The 24232-nt window shown below is 44.8% G+C and overlaps 1 protein-coding gene and 1 long non-coding RNA gene across 2 annotated transcripts in view; one reads left to right on the top strand and one right to left on the bottom strand.

Annotated features, from left to right (window-relative positions):
* Positions 1 to 24232, top strand: part of LOC119160077 (uncharacterized) — a 343900-nt gene that overhangs the window by 73453 nt on the left and 246215 nt on the right. The window lies entirely within an intron of this gene.
* Cda4 (chitin deacetylase Cda4) overlaps positions 1 to 24232 on the bottom strand; it is an 81068-nt gene that overhangs the window by 49806 nt on the left and 7030 nt on the right. The gene's annotated exons all lie outside the window — the stretch shown is intronic.

Below are 24232 nucleotides of genomic sequence, written 5' to 3'. Positions count from 1 at the left end.
TTTGAAACGTTAAACCCCACAAATCAATCAATCAACATTGGTCGATTCGCATATGTTCACGTTGCGCTTACTTCAAACTCACGCGTACTTGTCGTTACCTGTATTAAATTTACCCCCGAAAATTTCCCGACGCCACCTATGCCGCTTGCGGGCAGACCGCTACATTAGCACACATGCTCTGGGAGTGTGGGTCGCTTGGACCGACTTATAGCAAACCCGAGTGGGACGCGCTTCTGCACAGCCCAGAACTTCAGGACCAAATCCTGGCCGTCCAGTGCACCCTCGACAAGGGCCGTCAGGCTAGACCTGCCGGTCCCCACGTGGGAGTAGCCGGGTGACGCGTGGCAACCTCTACGTCTGCACTGGATCATAATAAAGTTGTTCTCACTCACTCACTCACTCACTCACTCACTCACTCACTCACTCACTCTCATGGCAACTTACAGTGTGCCGTCCACACCATTCACAAAAAGGAACAGACCCATGTATATTCCTAAGGATCTTTTTTGTTCTCTTTTTGGAGCTCTTCTTGAGTCATGCAGTCGCCTTTGCATTTTAAGTTTCCTCCGATGATAAAAAGCCACCCAGGTCTTGGATTTGGGTCTGCAATCTTCCTCTTAGTACCGTGATCCGAAGACATGCGTATTTCCTTAGTCCTCAAGTTTCTATTTCTTCTTGCATTTTTGGTTTCTTAGCGAGAGAAAATAAATCGAGAAAAAAATCAGGGAGGCCAACCAGAGTAGTAGCATCCCGTTTACTACCCTGCCCTAAAGGTGTGCAGGTGTGCGGGAAAGGGGAATAAAAATGAGAAAGCGGAGAGAAAAGTCGAAAAAAAAAAACAGGAGGGTGAGTGCTATGGCGGGATAAAGAGGGGAAGAGGGGGTTTTACTACATTTTCTGTTTGTTTGTGTCAGCGTTTGCATGTGCGTAAATCGAGCCAGTTATCCAAATGAAAAATTGGAAAAATTCAAAGTGAAGCCCCCCCCCCCCCTCTAAACACTTTCTCTCCATACATATGCGCTTGTGAAATCTAATAAAAATGACAACCGCGGTCTCGCAGAGTACTGTAACTGTACAATTTGAAATATTTCAACGTATATCGAACATTTATCAACCTTGCAAATGTACTGCTTTGTCTAGCTCTATTTATATAGTGCCAGTCTTTTCCTACCATCGCGTGGTGTGGTCACTTGAGTAATCAAAGAATAAACTAATGGCGTATTTGTTTTACGATAAACCACGAGCACGAGAAAGGACATTGAATATCTCGGCATTGTCTTCTCTCGCACCTTACAACAACATTAGAGTAGACCAACTTACTAAAAGAATAGTCTCTTAAATAAGTTACTTGAATTTCTTGAAACTTTGCTGCCGTGAACTTCACGTATGGAACCGAGTAGCGTCGCCAAGACAATGCAGCGCATCCTTCAAACTTGTTTAAAAGAAGAAAATTACGATCATACATAGAAATTCTGTTAAGGAGGTGCGAAGCTTCTGTTTCGCTGCTTCGTCCACTCGCGATGTTACACGAACTCGATGCATATGTGCACGTGGAGACTTGGATGGAGCTGGTTCGGTCGATTCCACATGCTTCTAGCCAATCGGGTTGCGCAAACTTTCCGTGCCTGCTCCGCTGGCCTTTGCATACAGCCAACTACAAGCTAATAAGCTGACTGTACTCAATTTCATTGTGTTTATACCCGCCGTGGTGGTCTGGTATCCCCACGGCGAGTATTTTCGCCTGCATTTTTGATGTAGGTGAAACTGTTTGAGGCCATTATAGTTACGTTCAACAACCCCAGCGGTCGAAATTTCCGGAGCCCTCCACTATGGCGTTTCTCATAATCATATGGTGTTTTTGAGACGTTGAACCGTGAAAATTATTTAATTAATTGAATTATTGGGTCTATGTGTATGCGTGCTATGCCGCAAATAGAGAAAAATACAAGATAAGTAGGTATGATGTGTTATTCCCGTATTCTGTTTTGGCGTCTGATATCACTGTTCTAGGCAGTCAACGCTCGCATGTTCTTGCCCCGCAGGCTGCAATCTGGTCGTGCGCTTTCAAGTTGCGCGGTATGCGTGCGAGGCGCACACGCAGAATCCGCCCGTGTCAGCCCATTGTGTGCGGCTTTGATTCACGAAGCCGGTCGGCGCGGTCGCGCTGCTGCATTCCGGCCCTGTCGTTGTTTGGCGCGGAATCCGATGATCGCTAAGTGCACGCGCGTAGGCTCACCTTCGAGAAGCCATTGCAGTCAGCCTTGAACAACCGTGGCCCTCTTCACTCGCATGCCTCGGTGGCTGATTTGCTTTCTTCCTCATCGCCTGACGCGCTAGTCACCGGCTGTCGCGCAACTGATGACACAATTGAGAGAAGGAAGAATGGACGCGATGAAGCGCTAAATAACCGAAGCAAAAAGCAAACGTTTTGAACCGACACAATGGATGAAAGATGCCACATTGATGGATAAAATAAAGATTGGTGAGGTATCTAAGTTGATCAGCAAAGTATACACTCATCGACATATGCGATTATGACCTCCTCAGTCCCAAGAATGCACCAATAAAAAAAAAAGCTTTTGCAACACTGTATTATTTGAATCCCCTCTCTTAAAAACAAACGCAGAAAAAAATATGAATCCGAAAAAATGAACGGTTGTCTCAAAATTTTAAGGTATCTGTTTGCATACTCCTGTTCTTTTGATGGCTCTAAGGTTGAGTGAAACTAAAATACCAGATCGAGATGACCACAGTTGAAGAAATCTACTATAGACGTTGTCGTTAACACTAGAACTAAGAAGGAAAAAAAATGACAGATCCCACATACAGCGAAAATCGATGATATGCGAAGCACGAATAATAAAGCTTCATATGTCGCTTTAAATCAGTGCAACGTTACGAGGTGGAAGTAAATGTTGCCGTTCATGACTTCCGTGTCTTGATTATCATGTTTAAATGTGTCATTTACCTTTGTAATCTATTCACGTCACGTGATACCAAATTCAGTATGTGTAGAGCTAACGAAATGACCGCGAGCAAGCTATTAGCGTGGTATGTTGTCATGAGCTTACATGACACGCGTGTCAGGATTATCATGTTTGCGCCAGTAATATATTTCGTCATATTTCGTCATCATATGTTCGTCATACAGTCTTGCTCGGCCATACCATTTGGTGTACGAAACTGCCAGGAGAGCTAAAAGGTGTAGGCGGCTAGATAGATAGATAGATAGATAGATAGATAGATAGATAGATAGATAGATAGATAGATAGATAGATAGATAGATAGATAGATAGATAGATAGATAGATAGATAGATAGATAGATAGATAGATAGACAGATAGATAGATAGATAGATAGATAGATAGATAGATAGATAGATAGATAGATAGATAGATAGATAGATAGATAGATAGATAGATAGATAGATAGATAGACAGATAGATAGATAGATAGATAGATAGATAGATAGATAGATAGATAGATAGATAGATAGATAGATAGATAGATAGATAGATAGATAGATAGATAGATAATGTTCTGTTCTAACTGTTTTGTTGTGGAGAGGTTGAGGTTCATATTGCCTCGGCTACTCCATATCAATAAGTTCTGCAGTGAGAAAAAAAAGACTAATACTGAACGGTGCTCAAAAATAGACAATCAGAACAAAAAACCTAAACATATTAGCACACTGAAACCAGTTGAAATATCATGCTAATGTACAGTTTGCTTGCAGTAGTTCACGCTGTCATGAAATGTTCACACGCGCACCTTTCTTTTCTACTGTAAGTATATGTGCTAACACAGCATTTCATATATGTAAACCTCTGGAAGCCTCTCACAGGCGCTTATCCAGCCCGTTCTCCACTAAGAAGTCTGCGAGGAAGATGCTGAGACAGAGATAATAAATTCAGAGGTGGCTCGTAACGACTGAGTTGTTAGCAACACCCCGTGTGTCACTGCCCCTGCTTTCGGTCTCTCAGTCTTTCCTATTTGGAGGTTTTATCGTTACCGGAAAGCGCGTGCTGATGACAGAGAACAAAACGACTCAAGCGCTCACTTCCAACTAAAGTTTAGCGAAGTAAAACGGAATAAAAATATATAAACGCTATAAGACACAACGCAATGACATACGTTAAACACCGTTTAAAACATTATTCTGAGACCTACGAGCTCGCCCAGTTTTCTGCTTTGTTGTTTCCGCGTCTTAAAATGTCTGAGTGTAACTCACCCCAGAAAACGCTGACAGCTACAGTCGCGCGTGCGAGGGAAAGTGCGAGCGAGAGAGATGATCGGCGGCGATGGGCGCAAGCCTTGGCATCCACGAGAGTGCATTCCGACCTCCTTACCGACGTCTCATTTCGACCGATGACGACGGCATGTGGACGGCGGCCAACGTCCTTGCCTCGTCTCGTTCCCGGCGAGGACGCAACACAACACTCCACCGCCATGGCCCCGACTTCCTCCAAGACAAGCATCGCTGAATTTTTAAAATATCTCGCTGATGCACCGCCGCGGCCTGAGTCACGTGCGTAGGAAGACGGCGCTTTCTTGACGAGCCTAGTCGTAACAGAGACTCTTCTTCTTGTGTCACCGTACTCTCGCAGATTGCGAAACGCGAACGAGGGATCAACGAGAACCTTGAGCTTCACGTGATTCTCGCAAAGTCCGGGGAATCCGCTGTAATCGTTTACGAAAATGGCACGACTGAAAAGAAAGGCTTCACAGAGATTCGCTCGGCGATCCTTTTCGTGGGCTGTCACGTGCATTTCGCAGGCGGACGAGGAATGGAAATACGACCAGGCACCTCCATCCTACAAAACAAAAGCTGCCAGCTGAATTCCTGTACGGAAATAATCTTATTTCTGAATAAGAAACGCAAGGAACTGAATACTGTTATGCAAGAAAAAGATGCAATGGGAAAAATGCCATCACAGTTTTCGCCAGCAGAACCTATCGAATCACTTCTGCACGTTACAATCACAGACGACGTTTTTCGCAGTGTCTGTTGCTCTTTTGTGATGCGGTTATTGGAACTAACAGACAAGAAATTCAAGGATTGTTAGTAGTATTTGTAATGTAAATGCGAAGAAAGAAAAGTGAATGAAATGAGTATTTGCTGCGGGCAGGAACCACACGTGCAACCTTCGAATAACGCGTCCAATTCGCTATAGCTACAACGACGTCCATTCCCACGTCCGTTTCAAGAGGACTGTATATCTGTATAAGTTTGCTGTTCTCACAGTAGTCATGGCGTTTGTGACATCGTAGACAGGTAAGCCGAGGTCAATGCGAAGGCAGGCGCTGATCAACACGACGGAAGGCGAGCAGCAGCGACAGCACTTTTATCGTGGCGGCGAAAAACAGCGCAAGGATGACGACCCGGAGAAAGCGAACAAGTTTGTTGCAAGGGGGAGTGCTCCTTGCTGCCTACGGGTTCATGACCCGGTCGGTGACGGCGTGGATGGCGCCCATAATTATTGGAGATGCTGCTCGGTGGGCGCTCAGCCTAAGTCGCGAATGGGCATAAAAGAGGAGGCGGCTGCTTCTCTTGCTCCGCGGCTGCTTTACATACGTGGTGACGCCATCACCGCCAACCTTTCTTTATCTTCGCTCGAAGCTTTTGGCAGGATACACCGCATGGTGAAGGTGAAAGGAGGCGGACGGGGTTCCCGGGACAAACTGTGCCATTCGACTTCAGCAAATACCAGTGCGCTCCACCGAGCGGAACCCTCAGACGTCCGCCGCGACTGCTGGTCGGAAGAATTAAAGAAAAATGAAGAGCGTCCAATGTCGGGAAATTCCAGGGCTTCTCGGTACCCCTCCGCTTGCCGTAAAAGCCCGACTCTTGCCAGAGGATCAAGGTACTCGTATCTTTTAAGCGGGCGAGGGGAGACGACTTGAGACCAGCGATGCAGAGGCCCGGCACGTTAGAGGTGCGTGCTGTTTGTTTTCGAGGAGTCGGAGTCTGCGCGAATTCAGTGAGATTGCTTCGCGGTATCTCGAGAGCAGTGTTGGGTATTCATCGACCCGAAAAAGGGTTCAAGGACACAAGACTGCACCGCGTAGGCCAGGTTCATGGTCGGTTTGAATCCCTCCTGCGGAATGCCTGCTGTGACTGTGCGAGCAATCTCTGATCCAAGCATGACAGTTGACCGTGGAGAATCGCCTCGTAATGCGTCCGCTTCAGCAGACTGTCTTTCAATGTGATGACAACACGGCGTCAGCTTAAGTTAGACGCTGACGAAAAGCCAAAACACGCTGGTCTTCTTACTGGGCCATTTCCTCCTGGTTTACCTGGCACATCCTTAATCGGTGTTGACTGTTTCGTTCCAATATTAACCGACGAAAAGTAACACGCTACGCCAACGTTATTATATATAGTTTTTTATATCAGGTTGCTGAGAAGATCGTGGGTGCAGAATAGGGCAGATGTCTATATGTACGTAGAGGCAGTCCGTTCGAACGCTGTTTATACTTCACTCCCAGAGGTGATCGTTATGCGTTGCCCGTCGAATAAGCTCTGGTGAACATTGCGGGGCTTGAAAGGGCGACAAAAGCAATTACAGTGCGGTATCGCCACAGACGCAAGCGAAGGGAGCGTGCTATTATAAGTTGCTTAACATGCGATTAACAGGAACCGCTCACGAAGTTGTTGCTCCATCTTTTCTTGAAAAGCAGAAACAGCTACAAAGTGCGCGTTGGCCTTCTGACTCATTGGAAGGTCAAGTATACGATTGTTTCGAGAAATACAGCTTTGGCCCCTGCCATGCAGGCCTCTGTGAACGAAAAAGCGTTTAGGCAGCTCCTGCTACATGCCTTACTGATTTCGCTCGTGCATGAAGCGCCCGTTTGGTATTTTATCCCTGGTGTTTATTGTTGTTATTATGTGTGAAAAATGGATACAGTGACCCTCATAGCTAATATTACTGGCGGATAAAACGTGCACGCGCTGCACCTCGAGTGACCTATCCTAAATAATAATAGGAGAGTCAACAGACGAAGGTGTCACGTATGGATACAGTATGTACTGTGATTGCGAAAAGTGGACGAAAAGGCAACTTGCCGCTGGCCGGGACAAAGCCTGCAACCTCGAATAACGCGTGCAATTCGCTACCAACTGAGCTACAGCTACGGTAATCCCTACGTCCATTTTATGAGGCATGTTTATTTAAACCTGGGAGTGTTCGTCATGATGGGGAGTGCTGAGCGCTCTTTTTTTGCCTGCTGGCATTACGTAATACGGGAGCTTACTATAAGAGCTGGCCGCTCACTGATAATAAAGGAATTACAACTGATGCTAAAAACGTCCCCTGTACTTGGCATCGTTGTCGGTTAGTCCTGAGTATTCTTGTGCCTAACAAGCAAAACAAGCCCCGATATTTCCACTGCTTTCCTTCTATTCTAAATAAATTTGCCTTGGAGGGAAAACTTTCACGGCTTCCTTTACGTATTAGTATTCAGGGTGTGAAATAAGCTACATTGTTGCGGAATGCGCCTCGGCGTCCTTCGATGGACCGGCTCTCGAGTTGTACGCTTTGCCATAAAAACACCTGGACAAGTATTTTTCATTTGTAAACAGAGAAAGTTTCCTTGAAACGGAATAATAATGTCATGCAGCCGTCGAGTACTTGCCCATCGATAGCTAACGCAGAAAACGCGCCAAAACGTAACACTTGCTGTACGTTTAGGCAGTATAAATAAAGTAAACATGCACCAGAGTTGAGGAACGAGTCGACGCCCCACATGAGTCGTTCATTGCCACAACTACTCGAGAACAGCAGCACCTTCAGTTACGTCAAAAGAAGTAAAAACGTTTTCTTTTGTCTTCCTGGACGCGATAATGCTCCTCCTTGTTTTAAATTATTTTATTTATTTCAACCCATTCTGTGAAAGGCACTTACTGTGAAATTATTATTCGTTGTCGGCTACGCGCGTCTGTTCCTACTGTCGCGGTAAGAATCCCGGCCACGGCGGCCACATTTTCGATGGAGGCGAAAATGCTTGTGGCCCGTTAATTTAGATTTAGGGCATGTTAAAAACAACAAGTGGTCGAAAATTATTATTATTATTATTATTATTATTATTATTATTATTATTATTATTATTATTATTATTATTATTATTATTATTATTATTATTATTATTATTATTATTATTATTATTATTATTATTGGTTACGCAGTTCCTTCTAAGTTCATGCATTAAATAAAACATGAATAAAAAATGTTTTACATCCGACACCATATCGTCATTTCCAGGGAACGAATATGTGCACGTTTACGAATACACTATATAGGTGAAGTAGACGCGATGATGGTACATGCAGTATAGCGTAGCGGTGACGCCCATCAGACGTACGCGGTTTGTGCTCCCACTTGTCACCCGGTTCATCCATATCCGTTTGCCATTTCCATATCCTTCCTGTCTTTCAGTTTAACAAAACAAGCGGTTTCCGTTATGACATTTCTGGCTGAATTCATTCGTCGTTTGCCTCTGTGGATGTAACTTACAAACATGCCCAGTTCTTGAGTTTGTTACGAATGTATAGTGTTTACATAGAGGGCACGCTATCATAAAGTGAAACTAGCCCGCCACCTTCCCTCTCGATCACAAGCAAAAAATTGCGAATTTCAGAATGATGGTACCGAGCTCACTGTAGCTATAAGAAGGTGAACTCAACCTGGTTTCTGCAAGAATAACCTGATCAGACTTGAAGCTAACTAGAAGGGCTGGTTGCTTATGTTGGAGAAAAAGAGAGAGAAGTTAAATTAAGGCTGATTATCGGTATGTTATTCTCGTGCTGTTGTGGGTTGCAAAGAAAAGAGAGAAGGGCGTTCGAATGGGAACGCGATCGTTTCTGTACATGCAAACAACGCTCCAGCAGCACAAACGCATAAGAGCAGCTGTATGAAGAAAGTCGCAGCACTGACTTAGACATTCATTATACACGCACGTGGAAAAGCGCAAAGAATCTACGCATATGCCCCGCCGCGGTGGTCTAGTGGCTAAGGTACTCGGCTGCTGACCCGCAGGTCGCGATATCGAATTCCGGCTGTGGCGGCTGCATTTCCGATGGAGACAGAAATGTTGTAGGCCCGTGTGCTCAGATTTGGGTACACGTTTAAGAACCCCAGGTGGTCGAAATTTCCGGAGCCCTCCACTACAGCGTCTCTCATAATCATATGGTGGTTTTGGGACGTTAAACCCCACATATCAATAAATCAATCAATCTACGCAATATGAGGCATCATCAGCCCAACTGCTTCTCTCCCACACATCGCCTATCAACCCGGTCCTGTGCTTCTTGCTGCCAGGTTATACCCGCAAACTTCTTAATCTCATCTGTCCACGTGATTTTCTGTCCTCCCTCCTAACGCGTTTGCCTTCTCTTGGAATCCAGTGAGTTACCCTCAATTACCGTGCTTACAGAGGGTTCCTTATTCTTTATTTCGACCAAGGTGTCACCCGTTTGTTCTCTTGACGGCTCTGATCTCTTCTTGTCCCTTAAGGTTACGCCTTGCGTTTTAGTTTACAATTCGAAGCAGCTGTAGGCTGTTCTTCTGACACGTGTGTCGTTTATGTTGGTAGGCAATCTGAATAAATAGCACAGCAATACACTGCTGACAGTCGTACGCGTGTACTGCTACTTGAGCAAGCACATCGCTGCCGAGCCAGAAACGTAGCGACGTGACCGACGCAGTTTTAAAATAAACTTGGAACGCACGCACGTGCTCAATAATGCGCGCCGCAGTTGCGCCTTTATTGAGCGGACAGGAAAACTGCGGCACGAGCTTCTCGTCGAGCGCCAACCGTTTCGGCCAATTTCCTTCCCCGTCTCGCGACTCGGCCATTCCGCGCTGTTGGCCACGATCTCAGCGGGTCACGGGGGGAACGCGCGTTTTGAACGCCGCCAAAGAGAAAACAGGTTTGCACCGGCGCGTAAGCCCTGTTGCTGCGGGTTATTTTCGGGTAAGATCGCCACACGTGTTGAGAGCACAGGGGCTGCCTTCGGCGTGGTGAAGTTCTGTCGCAGTTTCTAACGAATTGAACGCGCGTTTTTTTTTTTTTCTGAACTCGATGTGAAGGAGTGTCAGGTCGCTAACCTTTGGTACGCACCGGGCACAAAGTACGAATAATCGTTGTTGCTCTAAACAGCGTGGACATTTGAGAGGCCACACTGTCTATCCAAGTACTTGACCAAAAAATTGCATATCTGCAAGATGAGCTCCGTCAACAGCCTGTATGTAAATCCTTTCATGATAATTATCTTGTCTCTCTCTCTCTCATATATATATATATATATATATATATATATATATATATATATATATATATATATATATATATATATATATATATATATATATTGCGTTCGCGCAATTAAATCTTATTGGAAGTCGGTGCTTGTGCTGTGTGGTTTCATCTGTGTTCCGTTTGTGCGCTGTTTGAAGAATAACAATGGGAAGGGTAAGGTGAGGTAAAACGCGACAACAATTTTAAAATAGTGAATATATTTCTTTTTCACGTTTAACCAATAAATGTCAATGCAGTAATTTTCCTTTCGGTACAAGGTATATCTGCTGCGTAAATATGACCGTGTTTCCACAGTTCAAAGGGGTGTTTCAAAATTCAAAAATAATTAAATAATGCACCAAATGTAACATTTCGCTTCAACCAGCAGGGCAAAACGAGACAATGTGAAAAAGTTCATCCCTTAAGATTTTGCAGTAGAAGCACTCGAAATTTGTTCCCCGGGCCCCCCCACAGTCTTCATGCGCCCACTTTTTTCACTCCGCGCAATAAATTTCGGCGGAACTCGGTGCTGTCTTGTTCCAAAACCCCTAGCAGATCAAGCCGCCCCAGTCTTTCTTTGTCTTTCTCTGCGTTATCTAGTCGTATAACGCATCATTCGCCCATATAATAAACCCTTGCGTTCACATTGCCACGAACGAGGACGTCCATGATATTAAAATACATAGATGCACTTCTAACGAACACATGCGAAGTAATGACAGCGGAAATCTGATGTTTTCCTTTAAGATATGTGTTGAACTTTCACTGAAGGGTTAAGGAGTAGCGGGCGCCGTACTTGTGCGCTAACATCTTCTTCTATATCATATCAATAAAAGAAAAGCCCCAAAGTTTCAGTGCTATATGAGCGCAGTGTTTTATTGATATTTAGAAAGGTAGCTGAAAACTACTGAGTTTGTTGTTATTTCAGCTGAAAACAAAATAGAAAGTGTATGTTCCAATGTGAAAAAGATGTTCGAAAGCGAAGAACAAGAAAAACTAAATGCAGTCGCAGACATCCGTGTAAAAACCAGTTAGATTACGTGAAGAATGTGTGCTTTTGTGATTCCGAGAAGAATGTGTGTCATTCACATGACGTGTCGCCATGCAAATGATAGGTTTGGAGCATTTATCTAGGGTGGTACTCGGGGGATATTTATTTATTGCATGATGCGTCTTCAAGTGATAAACAAACTGGTGGTGTAAAAAAAAGCTTCTTAAGGAATGAGGGTGCCACGTAGAAGTTTCTTCGAAAATACCTGAGTGAACTGTTAGCCTTGATGATTGTGTGCTCCACATAATGATTCCACGAGAGGTTATTGGAAATATTTGGGGATCCTTAAGCTTCGCCTTTAACAGTTGAACGCGATAGCAATATCCTGTCTTTAGTGCGCACTTCACACACTTAGTGCATGAATTCTTTTTGAACTGGGTATGCACCGACTAAGTGGTCCTTAGGCGCAGTAGAGTGTGTGCCTTCTGTAGCGGGTTACCAGCTTTAACCCTCAATTCTTCATAATAATCACATGTTTTGATGCCCGATGGAAATATACGCTTGTACCATGCATTATTGGGGTTCGAATCCCGGCTGCGGTGGCTGCATTTCCGATGGAGGCGGAAATGTTGTAGGCCCATGTGCTCAGATTTGGGTGCACGTTAAAGAACCCAAGGTGGTCTAAATTTCCGGAGCCCTCCAATACGGCGTCTCTCATAATCATATAGTGGTTTTGGGACGTTAAACCCCACATATCAGTCAATCAATCACGCATTATTACTGCAATATTTCATGTTGTATGGTGAAGCAAGTACTAGGGCACGTGTGTTTTCAAAGCACTAAAGTTACTTTCACTGCACTGGCAAGCCGAGAAAGTTATTTCCATTGTATTAGCGAGAAAACGCGTGGCTATGTGGTAGAACATCAGCTTGCCACGCTTAGTTTTTATTATTTATTTATATTTGCAGTTTTATCGTTTGGCGGCCATACACAAGATGATTTTTTACTCACGAATAACGACGCTGACGCCGGAATTTATGAGAAACGAGTGCTTTAAGGCTATCGCGTTAATATGAACACCTAGATATTTATAGGATGAGACAGCCTCAGATATCGTCAAGATGAAATTGTGAACATATAAGTGAGATGCGGCATTGCTTTTCGCTTTTAAATATATAGGTGGTATGCACTGAACCTTGATTCTCGAGGTAGCGACTCCATTGTCGGGCAGCGACGCAATTTTGGTGGTCCGGTGGTTCGCGAGTTCGTCAGCGCAGTACCGGGCTACGTTCTGTGTATACGCTCTCTGTCATCACCGTCCACTCGTCATAAAAGAAGTGTCGAAGGTCTCTGCTACCTTAGCCCAAACACAGCAGTGTCTTGTGCGTGGTGCGTATTTATTACGTGAAAAGTCTTTGAACGAGTTTATTTGCGTTTGCGGGGAGGCGGTACGTGCCGTGGTTGGACGCCAGCCAGCAGCGACAATGATGAACTGTCTCGTATTCAATTGTAAAATGACGTGAAAAAGAAGCCTGGGGATCAGAATGTTGCTTCGGTACGGGGGTTTTTTTTTTTTCACCAAAGGCGCTGAAAAATCAATGACATGAGATCGCAGAGATAACAGTACGGCCAAGGATGGAGTGGTTTCGCCGCATTAACCGCCGAGACGACTTGCCCTGCCATGCCGTGACCATGTTTACCGGATTCACCGGTGCTAGCACGACAGAACGAACGTGATTAGCAATAAACAAGAAGCCGGCTTACCTGTCTGAGAATAGCAGTCGTGCAGTACGACCGAACTTTCACGCCTGTGCTAAACAGCTGCGATCACTCGGCTACAAATCAGCATGGTACGCAACGGTTGTTGAGAAGAAGTAGCCACGGCAAGAATTTCTGTGATCCCTTTTATGCCATGACATCCCATTACAGTGTTTACAGTATCGACACAATGCTTGCACTGCACCTTAAGTGCAATCGCAAGTGGACAAGGGAAGTCTTTACCTTTCCGGCTATAGCACTATAAATCGTGCTGTTTGGGAAAACTTTCACGCCCGGCTGCTGAACGCATACGCGTGTGTGACTCTCCGTGGATTTATGAGCTATTAGCTGCTCACGTAACGCAAAACGTGTCGCGTGAACAAAGTGCTGCTCTTTTTGTTGATGGAGACGACTCGTGGCAGTAGTTCAGCGTGTTCGAGTGAGTCTATGCTGCCGCACAGCGCTATTGCGTAGCTTCATCCCGCTCACGTGCGTATGCGCCTAAATTCATTGCAGTCCACAGTCGCACCAAGAAAACACAAAAACGTACAGCACCGCACTGTCACCGCTGCCACGTCGAACCACCGAGACCTCCAATATGGCGGCATCCAGGAACGATGCTAGCGCACCTTGTGGATGACGCCAAGTGAATACCACCTATAGCTTCATGTTCTATGATTGACACCAGGAAAATACGTTACTTAAACTCGCCTGCAGACATAAAAACTCTTTTCTTTTTATTTTCATGTTATTACCACATTACAGTGTAACTGCTGCCTCTCGCAAAGTGCGCTTGAATGACTTGGGAATATCTTGTTAGTCTTTGAACCTTACGATGAGAATACGTGCGAAACGCGGACAACATAGTTCTCGAACTAACGCCGCCGCTATACGATCTTCGACGACGCTTCGTGGAATACCAGCCGGGCAACCGTGTTTGGGTGGGAACGCCGATGCGTCGTCATGAACAATGTGAAAAACTTCTTCGGCAGTACTTCAGGCCATACGAGCTGTTTCGACGTCTGGAACTCTAGACTACGAGGCTGCCCCAGATGGCATTACGATCTCTCAACGGTGCCGTGCACGAACTCAAGTCGTCCATGTCGTGCGCCTCAGGCTGTGTTACGCGTGTTAGAGAATTTCAGGGCTGTACTTTTTGTTTTACTATTGTACTTTCTTGTTTTATTATTGCACCTGCATCTTGCGTTAAGGCATCGCGATGAGCACCACGCCAATGACTGAGAACTACTTAGATAACTCTTGAACCTCCTGATGTGATTATGTGCTCAACGCGAAAACCAGAGTTAGTTCTGGAACTTTCGCGGCTGCTGTATCGATAGCGCATGCGTACATATAAAATGCGACGCGCCAGGTCACTTGTTAATTTTATCGACGAGACCGCTGTTCTGTGCGCCGATATCAGCGTACAGCGTGTATTGCTTGCTGTGATGTGAGCTTCCATTTCATGGCCACGAGCACAGCCGAATTGTTTCATTTTGAAGACGCCGTCTGCTCCGTTCGGCGACGTCATGACACAGTGGCAATATTGTGTTCACACAAGTATAGTTCACTTTCAGTTTATTTTTCATTCAACATACAAAAGCTAATGGTTAGTATTATGAAGACAAGGGTCCCAAGTCAAGCGACTGCACGGGATCCTTGGTTAACAATAAGACGAGAAACGTTAATTAGCCAGCATGTCAAAATTGATTGATATTGATTAATGTGTGGGGTTTAACGTCCCAAAACCACCATATGATTATAAAAGACGCCGTAGTGGAGGGCTCCGGAAATTTCGTCCACCTGAGGTTCTTTAACGTGCACCCAAATCTGAGCACACGGGCCTACAACATTTTCGCCTCCATCGGAAATGCAGCCGCCGCAGCCGGGATTCGAGCCCGCGACCTGCGGGTCAGCAGCCGAGTACCTTAGCCACTAGACCACCGCGGCGGGGCAGATTGGGAAGAGTACGAAATAAGAGTTAATGGAGAATATCTTACTTGTGATTCGCTAATGACATTGCCTTAATGAGTATTTGGGGAACGAACTACAGCTAATGATTATTGGACTGGACACGGAAAGTAGAAGAGTAGATCTGAAAATTATATTGTATTATATTGAAAATATATTGAACAATTTAGAAAAGAAAAAAAAACACTTTCAATGCTATACAGCAAGGGCACAAGAATTTGTTACACGAAAATATGCAGGTGATAGATGAAAATTTTCAATTACAAATAGTCAAGTGTTACGTATACATATTTTTGCATAGGAAATATTTATTGTTGACAACTTGATCATACCACAAAAAAATTCTTAGTTCATGTTTGAATGTGTGCCGTGATAAAGATGATTTTAGCGTGTGGGGCAAATTATTCCATAATTTAATCACCGCGAAGAATGATGTCATTTTGCCGTAGCTGCAAAATGTTACATTTAGGTCAAACGATGTTGTGATTACGGGCAAACCTAATGCTATTAGTGTTTGCGAGTAGTCTAGAATCAAATAGTTCACACACTAGCTGCTGGTTAAGTTGTTTGAATGATATAACAACTAAGTGAAAACTAAGCAAGCAAGACACAGTAAAAATCTAGTTACCCTGAAGCAGTGGGGTGGCATTACAGTGTAAAAAGAACTTCTCGTAATATTGCGAATGGCCTGATTCTGGATGTGCTAAATGAATTAAATATCAGTGTTATATGTATTTCCCTAAGAAGTAAAGCCATAGGTGATGTGACTATGTGTGCAGGCAAAGAGCGAGCTTTGATGAGTGCGTTTAAACAGAATGCTGTTTTTTGTTTAACGACGAGCTTCAGCTCAAACGATTGCCGTAAATGACACCCCAGCTTATCTTAAAATATATGCTGTAAAAAAAGAAAAATTGTGAAGGCAGCGAGTGAACATCGCATTTTGCTTGTTTTTGAGGACGTTCGAACACCATTCTTGAATCACCCTGTATGCGGAACAACTTTTTTTTTTTTTTAAGACGAAAACTCGGGCTCAAGTGAACAAGCCTACAAGTCAGGTTTCAGTCAGTTTAATGTGTTCCGACGAGCTGCATATGAGTGCACTGTATTCGGACTGAAAAAAAAAAAAACAAAGCTCAGCAAGTATGGCATCTAGCCCTGAAAGCAACTGGCAACGTCCGTGTGAGCCGCAGGCATTCGTCGTCTTCTCCTCGCATTTCCGTGGAGGTAAGTCAAGGCCCCCCTGATTCTCCTTCCGATTCCCCTCGGAAAGCGTTGCTCGTTAGCGTGCAGTGAGCGGGGATCGCGATTAACCACTCGAACAGCCGTGCACGTGTGATTTCTTCACGGGATAAGGCGGAAACGCCGCACGCAAAGGCCGGGTTTCCGGCATGCGAGGAACCTCGGTCGCTTTCGTGACGGTCAGGAGCGCCTCTTTGTGAGCCACAGTGTTTTGCAAGCGAAGTACGCCGGCTGCGCGAGAAAAGTAGCCTGGATTGCGTCCTGCTGCGTGGACACGGTGACGAAGTGACAGTCACGCTTTGATAGTGCAGCAGAACTCTCGAGTTGTGAAAGCAATGTTTAGTGAATGAACCACAGATACGTTTCGTAGAAGGGACTCTGTGACGACTACAAATTGGACATGCACACTTGACCCACAATTGTCTTTTGCACAAAGAATGCCAACCGACTTATGAGAGCTGCGCAGAAAATTCCAAGGCACACAATTTCCTGATCTCTTGTTCGAACGAGGAGCACGAACGGCTTTTCCATCACTTATGCCATGCAACAACAACATTTAACAATGCGCTTTTTAGAGGAGGTTACCCTCATGTGAAACCAAGACTCCTCATGGGATGCTTAAAAGCAATAAAATTTTCACACCCATGCCCGTATATTAAGAACATTCATGGAAACTTCCGAATTTGATGATAAACACATTGTGGCGGGCGAAACAAGAACCTCCGACAAAACAAACCTAATACGCAAGCGAGCTACTAACCGACCGATAATTATTATTTTTGTTGCAGCACATTTGTACAGAGTTCGGTGCAACAAAACGAGACGCGTAAGCGTACATTGGAAATGCGAATAATTCTCAGCGAGCCGACACTCTTGTAGTCGACCTTATTGTTGGACTACACTTGTTGTTATACGTGCAGTCCATTCGCAATGTCTTCTTGTCGCGTTTCGACTGATAACACGCATGATCAGTGGAAACGCAGCAAGAAGGCAATGTGAATGGACATTGAGAGAGCGTGCATCTTCGATTAAATAAGCGCACCTCTCAACGCTGTCAGCACGTCTGTCAGGCCGCGCATGTTCCCCAGCACACCACGTGAGAGCCCGCAACTGCCACAAGGTGTCACCCCGCAGCAGTGCAAGGCTGGCACTCAGACGTGGGCCTGGCTGTGTTGCGCATTGTATGAAAAACATGGCTGATACTTGCCTATCTACGCTCGCGCTTACGGTCCACTTGCTTGTATCGCCGATTAATTTTTCACAAATGAACAGGTGGTGTCAAGTTTTACGTAGCATACGAATGTGCGAAAGTGACACGATACCAGGAGAGTTTACAAGGCTCCGAGTCAAGCAAGAAACGTGAGAGGGTGCGTCAGAAAAGAAACGGCCGAGCCGGACGCATCATGCGGTCACGCAACACCTATCTGCGAACACCGTGCTTTCAGCGGGATCTGTCAGCTATCCACGAGTGGAGGGGAGCTCAGGATTTGATCATTTATGTATCTTAGCCACTGCACTCCCGGCCATTAGCATCCTTTCCTAAAATGTCTCAGTTCAATTATTGCAAATTTACCACATACTTTTCAACTGAGTCCTTACCGTTTTGGTTGATTAAATACAATCGAGAAATGTGCAGGGACCTTAGTTTTGCGGCCCACCGCTTCCCGGGCCCTATAATTGCAGTGGTTGGGAATGATTCAGAATGGACTGTCTTACGTGTATGACACAAACGTCGAGGTGTCATCCTGGGCAATGCTAAATTCCGCCGCCATATCAAATTTTGCAATGGCGGCATATCAAGGCAATCAGAGGGGCTGTAGCAGCAATTCAGACCAATCAGTGCAAATGAATGGCGCAATTTCACATTCTCCAGAATAGCACCCCCGTTTGGTCCAGTCAAGATGCCTGCATACCACCGGCCATGAACTATAGTACAATAAGTGGAATCGGCGAATGTTGACGTACTGTTGACAAAAAGTTTACACTATGCACAAGAAGACATAAATTATCACTTTTTCAATTATCCAGGGGCCCCCTTTTAAAACTATTTTTAGTCTTCTAGTGCCGAATAACGAAGCAAGGTAGCAAAATGTACGACAATACATTCATGCGCACAGTGAACAGTCCTAAGCAGTTCTTTTCGCCTCACTGTCCCGGTAACCGGGCATCAGAAACCAGCGCTTATTGACTCGGTGGTCAATGCTGGTGCGTTCAGGTAAACAAAAAAAATATGGGCTGCTGTACATTTAGCTTGGCACACGTGTATGCAACGTCAAACTTCACTATCTTATAGTGAACAGAACCTTACCTTGTTATACAGGACTAAAATATGACATATTACGCAAAGAACTCAATGGGAAAATAGACAAGTGCATATGTGCATACATTGTACGCATAAATGTCTTGAAGTATATGACAATAACACGGGTTTCAAATGAAATTGACTAATACTGGCCGGAAAAGTAGGCAGAGAAGAACATCAACAACGACCCGACAAGCGTTGTCTATAGCACGTAAACGTAGGTCGAAAAATAACTTGAGCCCTTTCGTGTTCAATATTTATCGCGCTGAGTATAAGTACACCATACGTGAGGGTCTGCTCCAGCACACTGCAAAGTCATACAGCAATGGCGATCGAGGCATATATTTACAAGTTATCATGGGAGATAATCGAACTGTTCCCATCAGCACGTACTCCTCTCAATTGCTTGCTCTCATCTTGACCCTCTTGAAAAAACTTAAAAGTTTAGGCATCAAGTCGCGGCGGCAGTTATTGTTTTAGAAGCTGATAACACAAAAGCCAGAAGTGGAGGTGAGAGGTAAGTAAAGTGGAGGCGATACGGGCACTCGCAAGGACCGCTACCCCCCCCCCCCCCCTTGAAAACTCCAAGACATGTCATGGTTGGTGCCATTGTCAAAAATTTAGATGTACTCAGTTCATATTGAGCGTGGTAGTACTTAAAAAGAACTTGCAGTCTGTAGTGCAGACTTGCTTGCTAAATATTTATGCCTCAGTGGACCAAGCAATACGAGTGTCCCGCTGTAGTTTTCCACTATCGAACCCTCGTCCGTATAGTTTTCTGTAACCACGTCTTGTCTACTGTAACAGAATAATAAATGACTTTGAAATCGGAAAAATTCAATGGCAGCTGCATTGATGACAGCATTGCTTGAAGCTTTCTGTACACGAGGCACGCATGCCTGTGGTGTCGGACGAGCACCAGTCATGGCGCCTGCGCGAAACTTGTTGCAGCGCGTGTCGGCGGTCCCCACGCACCCCTATGTTCCCTAGAACTGCTGTGTACTTCTTTAACATAGTCGTTAAGGCGAGATTTTAGTTGACTGTGGGCCTAACGCGTTTGTGCCTGAGGTTGACAGATTTCTTACACTATGCAAAAACAGTGTGCTTGGTCATTTCTGTATTCTTGTTCGCTCCGTATACGTGCAATGAATGATGAAAATATGTGGAGTTTAACGTCCCAAAACCACCATATGATTATGAAAGACGCCGTAGTGGAGGGCTCCGGAAATTCCGATTACCTGGTGTTCTTTACCGTGTACCTAAATCTGAGCACACGGGCCTACAACATTTCCGCCTGCATCGGAAATGCAGCCGTCGCTGCCGGGATTCGATCCCACGACCTGCAGGTCAGCAACCGAGTACCTTAGCCACTAGACCACCGCGGCGGGGCACACGTGCAATGAAGACTATATTTTGTGTTACACGTACGTATGCACGTACGCATGCATGGTAGTGCATGCTGCACGCTGCTACTAAACGTACTAAGCGAGGCTTAGCACTTTTGTTTGCGTCGAGAGCACTTTACCCTATATATCGTGCGAGCGCACCTTCATCGAAAGCGCTCACCGATATCCCGATGCGTTGGATAGAAAGAAAAAAAAAACTCCGAATATGCAGTGCGCATGTGCAAAGCTTCGTGTTGGTATCGGTATAGGCATCGCTGATAGCACCTTACGAACCATGTGTTCACGCAGTCGGGTTCACGACAGTATGCAATTTTAACAAAGCTTGAAATTCGACGAGATGGTGTGGATATATATCGGGAACATTGGTGCCCATAAGCCGACATTCCCGAGAACGAGAGGCTCAGGACGGGTGCTGTCTACGGGTGAATAATGCTTAAGCGTTCAAGAATTGATACGAGCTCAAGCATGGATCCGAGTAAAGTGTGTTGCTGAAGGCGAAGCGCTCTTTCACGATTTTGTTTTTCACGATCTGCGACGTCACGAGGAGGTCACAGATCTCAGGTAACGTCCGTGACCACGTGATGCTTCTTGCACCATTCCTGTTGACACCGCGCTTCAGCATGCATGTCTCGCGAAGCATCCTTAGTCGGCATCATATATCGCAGACTCGTTAGACCCACAAGGCTTTGAATTCAAGTAGCGCCAAGTCCATAAAGCATCAACAGGCGAGCTCGAGAAGCGCTGCAGTCCGGTCACGTATTGGCCTCCGTCTTCGTGGGCATCGTGTCACAGTTTATAGGCCTCCCAACACGACTTTCTACTTCTCGCTTGCTTTCCACGCGCACACAGGCAGCGTGGATGCAGCGTGGGCCTCGCCTGCCGTGACGCTATCGTTTCGCGGGCAATACCTACGAGGACGCTTGGTGGGTCCTCTCTGAACGAGCGAAGCTCGCTGTATAAAGGAGCGTTCTCGAAAACCGCCTGAGCGGCGCGACGGATATCGCCCACACTCGCCAACACCATGGGCGGTCGCACGTGGAAGGTTGACTGAGCGATGCCCACACTGGCGCTCTTTTTTATTTATTTATTTAATATTTGTCACGGAGACACCAACGGCGGGTGTATGACGGAACGCGTCCCAAACGTGTCTCTTCAGATCTGAACTGCAGGCTTGAAAGAAAAGCAAACGAAAATATATATAATAATTAAATAAGCAGTGATGTCACCCAGGAGTGCTGCAGCTCCTACTGAAAATCGTGCCTTGAAAAAAAAAAAGTACTAAATCACGCTAGCAGCCACGTCCGCCATATTTACAATTTGTGGGAGGCAAGCCAATGCCTCCTAGGTGTTGGAGCCTGAGTTTTGTTTTTTTGGGGAAAGACGGGCACTTGCTGAAAGCCTTGACTGTTTGATATATTCCCCCTATGTACATCACTTATTTAAGGGGGTGGGGGGTGGGCTAGAGGTTCTTTAGAACCCTCTTGAAAATTTTAAAAAATTTCGTGGGGTGGAGGGGGGGCGAAGGCACTTTTTCTAGCTATACGGGCCTGATAGAAGGTATTATTTACTTTAAGCTCGCAAGAAGCTTAAGCATCAATACTGAAGTTCCAGCTGGGCTTTGAATTATGCATTCTGCGGCTCTAGTCTTCCACGAATAGGACATTTGAACTAGTTCACGTATCCATCTTGTAAAACAATAAAGTTGAACGAATCACGTCTCAACTGTCATGCATTACAACTTACCAATTGAACTGAATAAGAATTATTATTGTATTCATTCGTGTTGTATTATATTCGTGATATTGAGCGCTCGAGTGAAGATTGCGGTTGGAGGCTACGTTGTGCTGAAGTGGCAACTTTATCTCCCCGTCTGCCAACGAAAATTTCAGATTGACTGCATGGCTACTATGCGGGAATTTCAGAACTTCTGTTGCGGTGCATTAGGACGCCATTTTTAAAGGTATATTGAGACAAAATTTTTTTGTTGAAACAGCCTGCAGGATTGATTGTCATGAACATGCGTACATCATCTAGGTAATTTACATAAACTTTGAAGTTCGCGTGCGTGATCCAGTGCCATACGCCGCACCTCATGAAAGTGAAATTCTCTGAGGTGACCAGAAGGTTACCCAATTTCCTAGACGCCACTATTGCGGCCGAGATCTGAGCTGGCGCAGCTAGTATGACGTCACCATCGTGCCGCACTTGCGCCAACATGCTACCATTCGGTAACTGCTCGTGAGTACGATGACGGCCCTTAACATGTGGGAAACCTTGGCACGTGAAAGAACCCCAGCAGACGATGCAGGCCGCGCGGAAGTGCGTCGCTGTCCTGTGTGCTTCTTCCTACTCAAGATGGCATTTTTCACGGCCGGCGGCAGTGACGCGCTGCAGCAAGCGATGTGCCCTGTTATGAGGCATTTTACGTGTTAGGACTAATAGGCACATGCCGTGTTACGACTAGTAGGCTCCCAGAGGCATAATGCAGCGGAAGAACACCACGAAAATATTTTTCTAATAATCTTCTAATGATCAAATGACTTTCTAATGACTCTTCTAATGATCGCAGATCAGCTAGACTATTTTCAAGCTTTTTTTCTGGTCTCTAATTGTGATGTGCAGTGCGTTATCACATGTGAACTTCACAAAAACAGATATCCGCAAGAAAATGAACTTTCGTTGCCCAATTTCAATCAGAATACAATGTTTGAATCATAACTAGTATTACTTAAACTCTACTTATTATGTTTGGTCTGTGCCTTGGAGAAGATGGTCAAGTTGGGCTAGTTTACTGGCGTTTATTCAGTAATGGTTTAACAACCCTCATACCAGTGTTTTGGATCGTCATGAGACCTATGCGATAACCAAAGCAGCTGAGATAAACAAAGCACCGTTAAGGGCAGTATCGAGAAGCTAGATTGAGAACCAGTGATTGAAGCATTGACGTGCCTGCTTTTGTCGGTGAGCTCATGCTCACTGTGTATACAGCAAGATCACATGCTGTTTTTCAGTTTTTCTGTGTCCTTGTTTGTAATTAGCGCATTTTAACCATCACTGAATGGATTGCGTCCTGAAGAAAAAAAATTTTTTCTTTTCAATGTTTAGTGCTCTTATAGGCTTGTTAGTAAGAATGGCCCGAAACTACTTGGTATCAGGCAGACTCTACACATTCTACATAACCTTTATGCAGTCTCCCTGAATTTATTATTATTATTATATTGATTTAGTTGCAGCTTACATGCGAATAGAAGAACGGGCAAAAGAGAAAGATTTGCGCTTTTGTATTCCTATTGTCTTTCTCGCTGAAAGTGACATTATTTAATCAGGAACAAAACCTTGCGCATATTATCACTTTATCTTATTCGATTAAAGTCTGGCGTCCAAATTAAATGGCGTGACTACTTTCGGCCTGAGTCCTGGCTCCTTTACGAATGAATCTAATGGAAACCCTGGCTCATGCAGTTTATGCTTTTGTTCTCACGCTCTGAACTGCGATTATCTGTAGTATATATAGCTAGTGAGAATGTAAGCAATAATGACTTGGAATAAATTGAGCGTGGCACAGGTTTCCAAACAAACACTCTAAAACTTGAGGTAAAAATATGGTGTTCCTGCACATTGTACTCAAGCGGGCGACGTATTATACATAGAAACTCTAAAATTACTAGAATGTCAACGTGATTTTTCTTGTTTCACTGAAATGACGTTTTTGAAGCCAGTGTCACTTTAAACATTTCAAATGACTACGAACGCTCTGCTTTTTCACCGGCAACGATTCGCGCTCATATCTGGAAGCTTGCTTAAATTTTTTAATTAATTTATTGTGCATACTGATTTCATGTGAAAATAATGGGCATACTTCGAGTTAGCGAGACAGATGCTGAAATTTCACTGCTTGGTGCTCGAATAGTGCTCCATTAGCTCCATTTCTCCGCTGCTCTCCCTAACTCTTCTTTGCCCTCTGTTTCAATCTTTTACACCCCCTTTACTCCTTTCCGAGCACAAAGTAGCAAACCGAAGTTTCATTCTGGTTAATTTTCCTGTCTGCCCTTTCTCTCTTTCACTGTATTGCAGAGGTTTACAAGATTTGTGTGGTTTAAATATTATATATACAAAGACAGTGCATCGGCATTTTGTAACGTCATCCACTACAACTGCGTTAGAAACACCTGGTCATGGCTGGAACTATAAAGGCACTACGCGGCACGTAAAGCTGTACCTTAATGTGTCTCACTGTCAGTTTGTATTGTAAACTTGCATGTTTTTTTC

This window comes from Rhipicephalus microplus, chromosome 2 (assembly GCF_043290135.1).
Source record: "Rhipicephalus microplus isolate Deutch F79 chromosome 2, USDA_Rmic, whole genome shotgun sequence".
In the NCBI taxonomy this organism is placed as follows: Eukaryota; Metazoa; Arthropoda; class Arachnida; order Ixodida; family Ixodidae; genus Rhipicephalus; species Rhipicephalus microplus.
The sequence above is the reverse complement of the archived record's forward strand: the minus strand, read 5'-3'. Positions and strand labels throughout refer to the sequence as shown.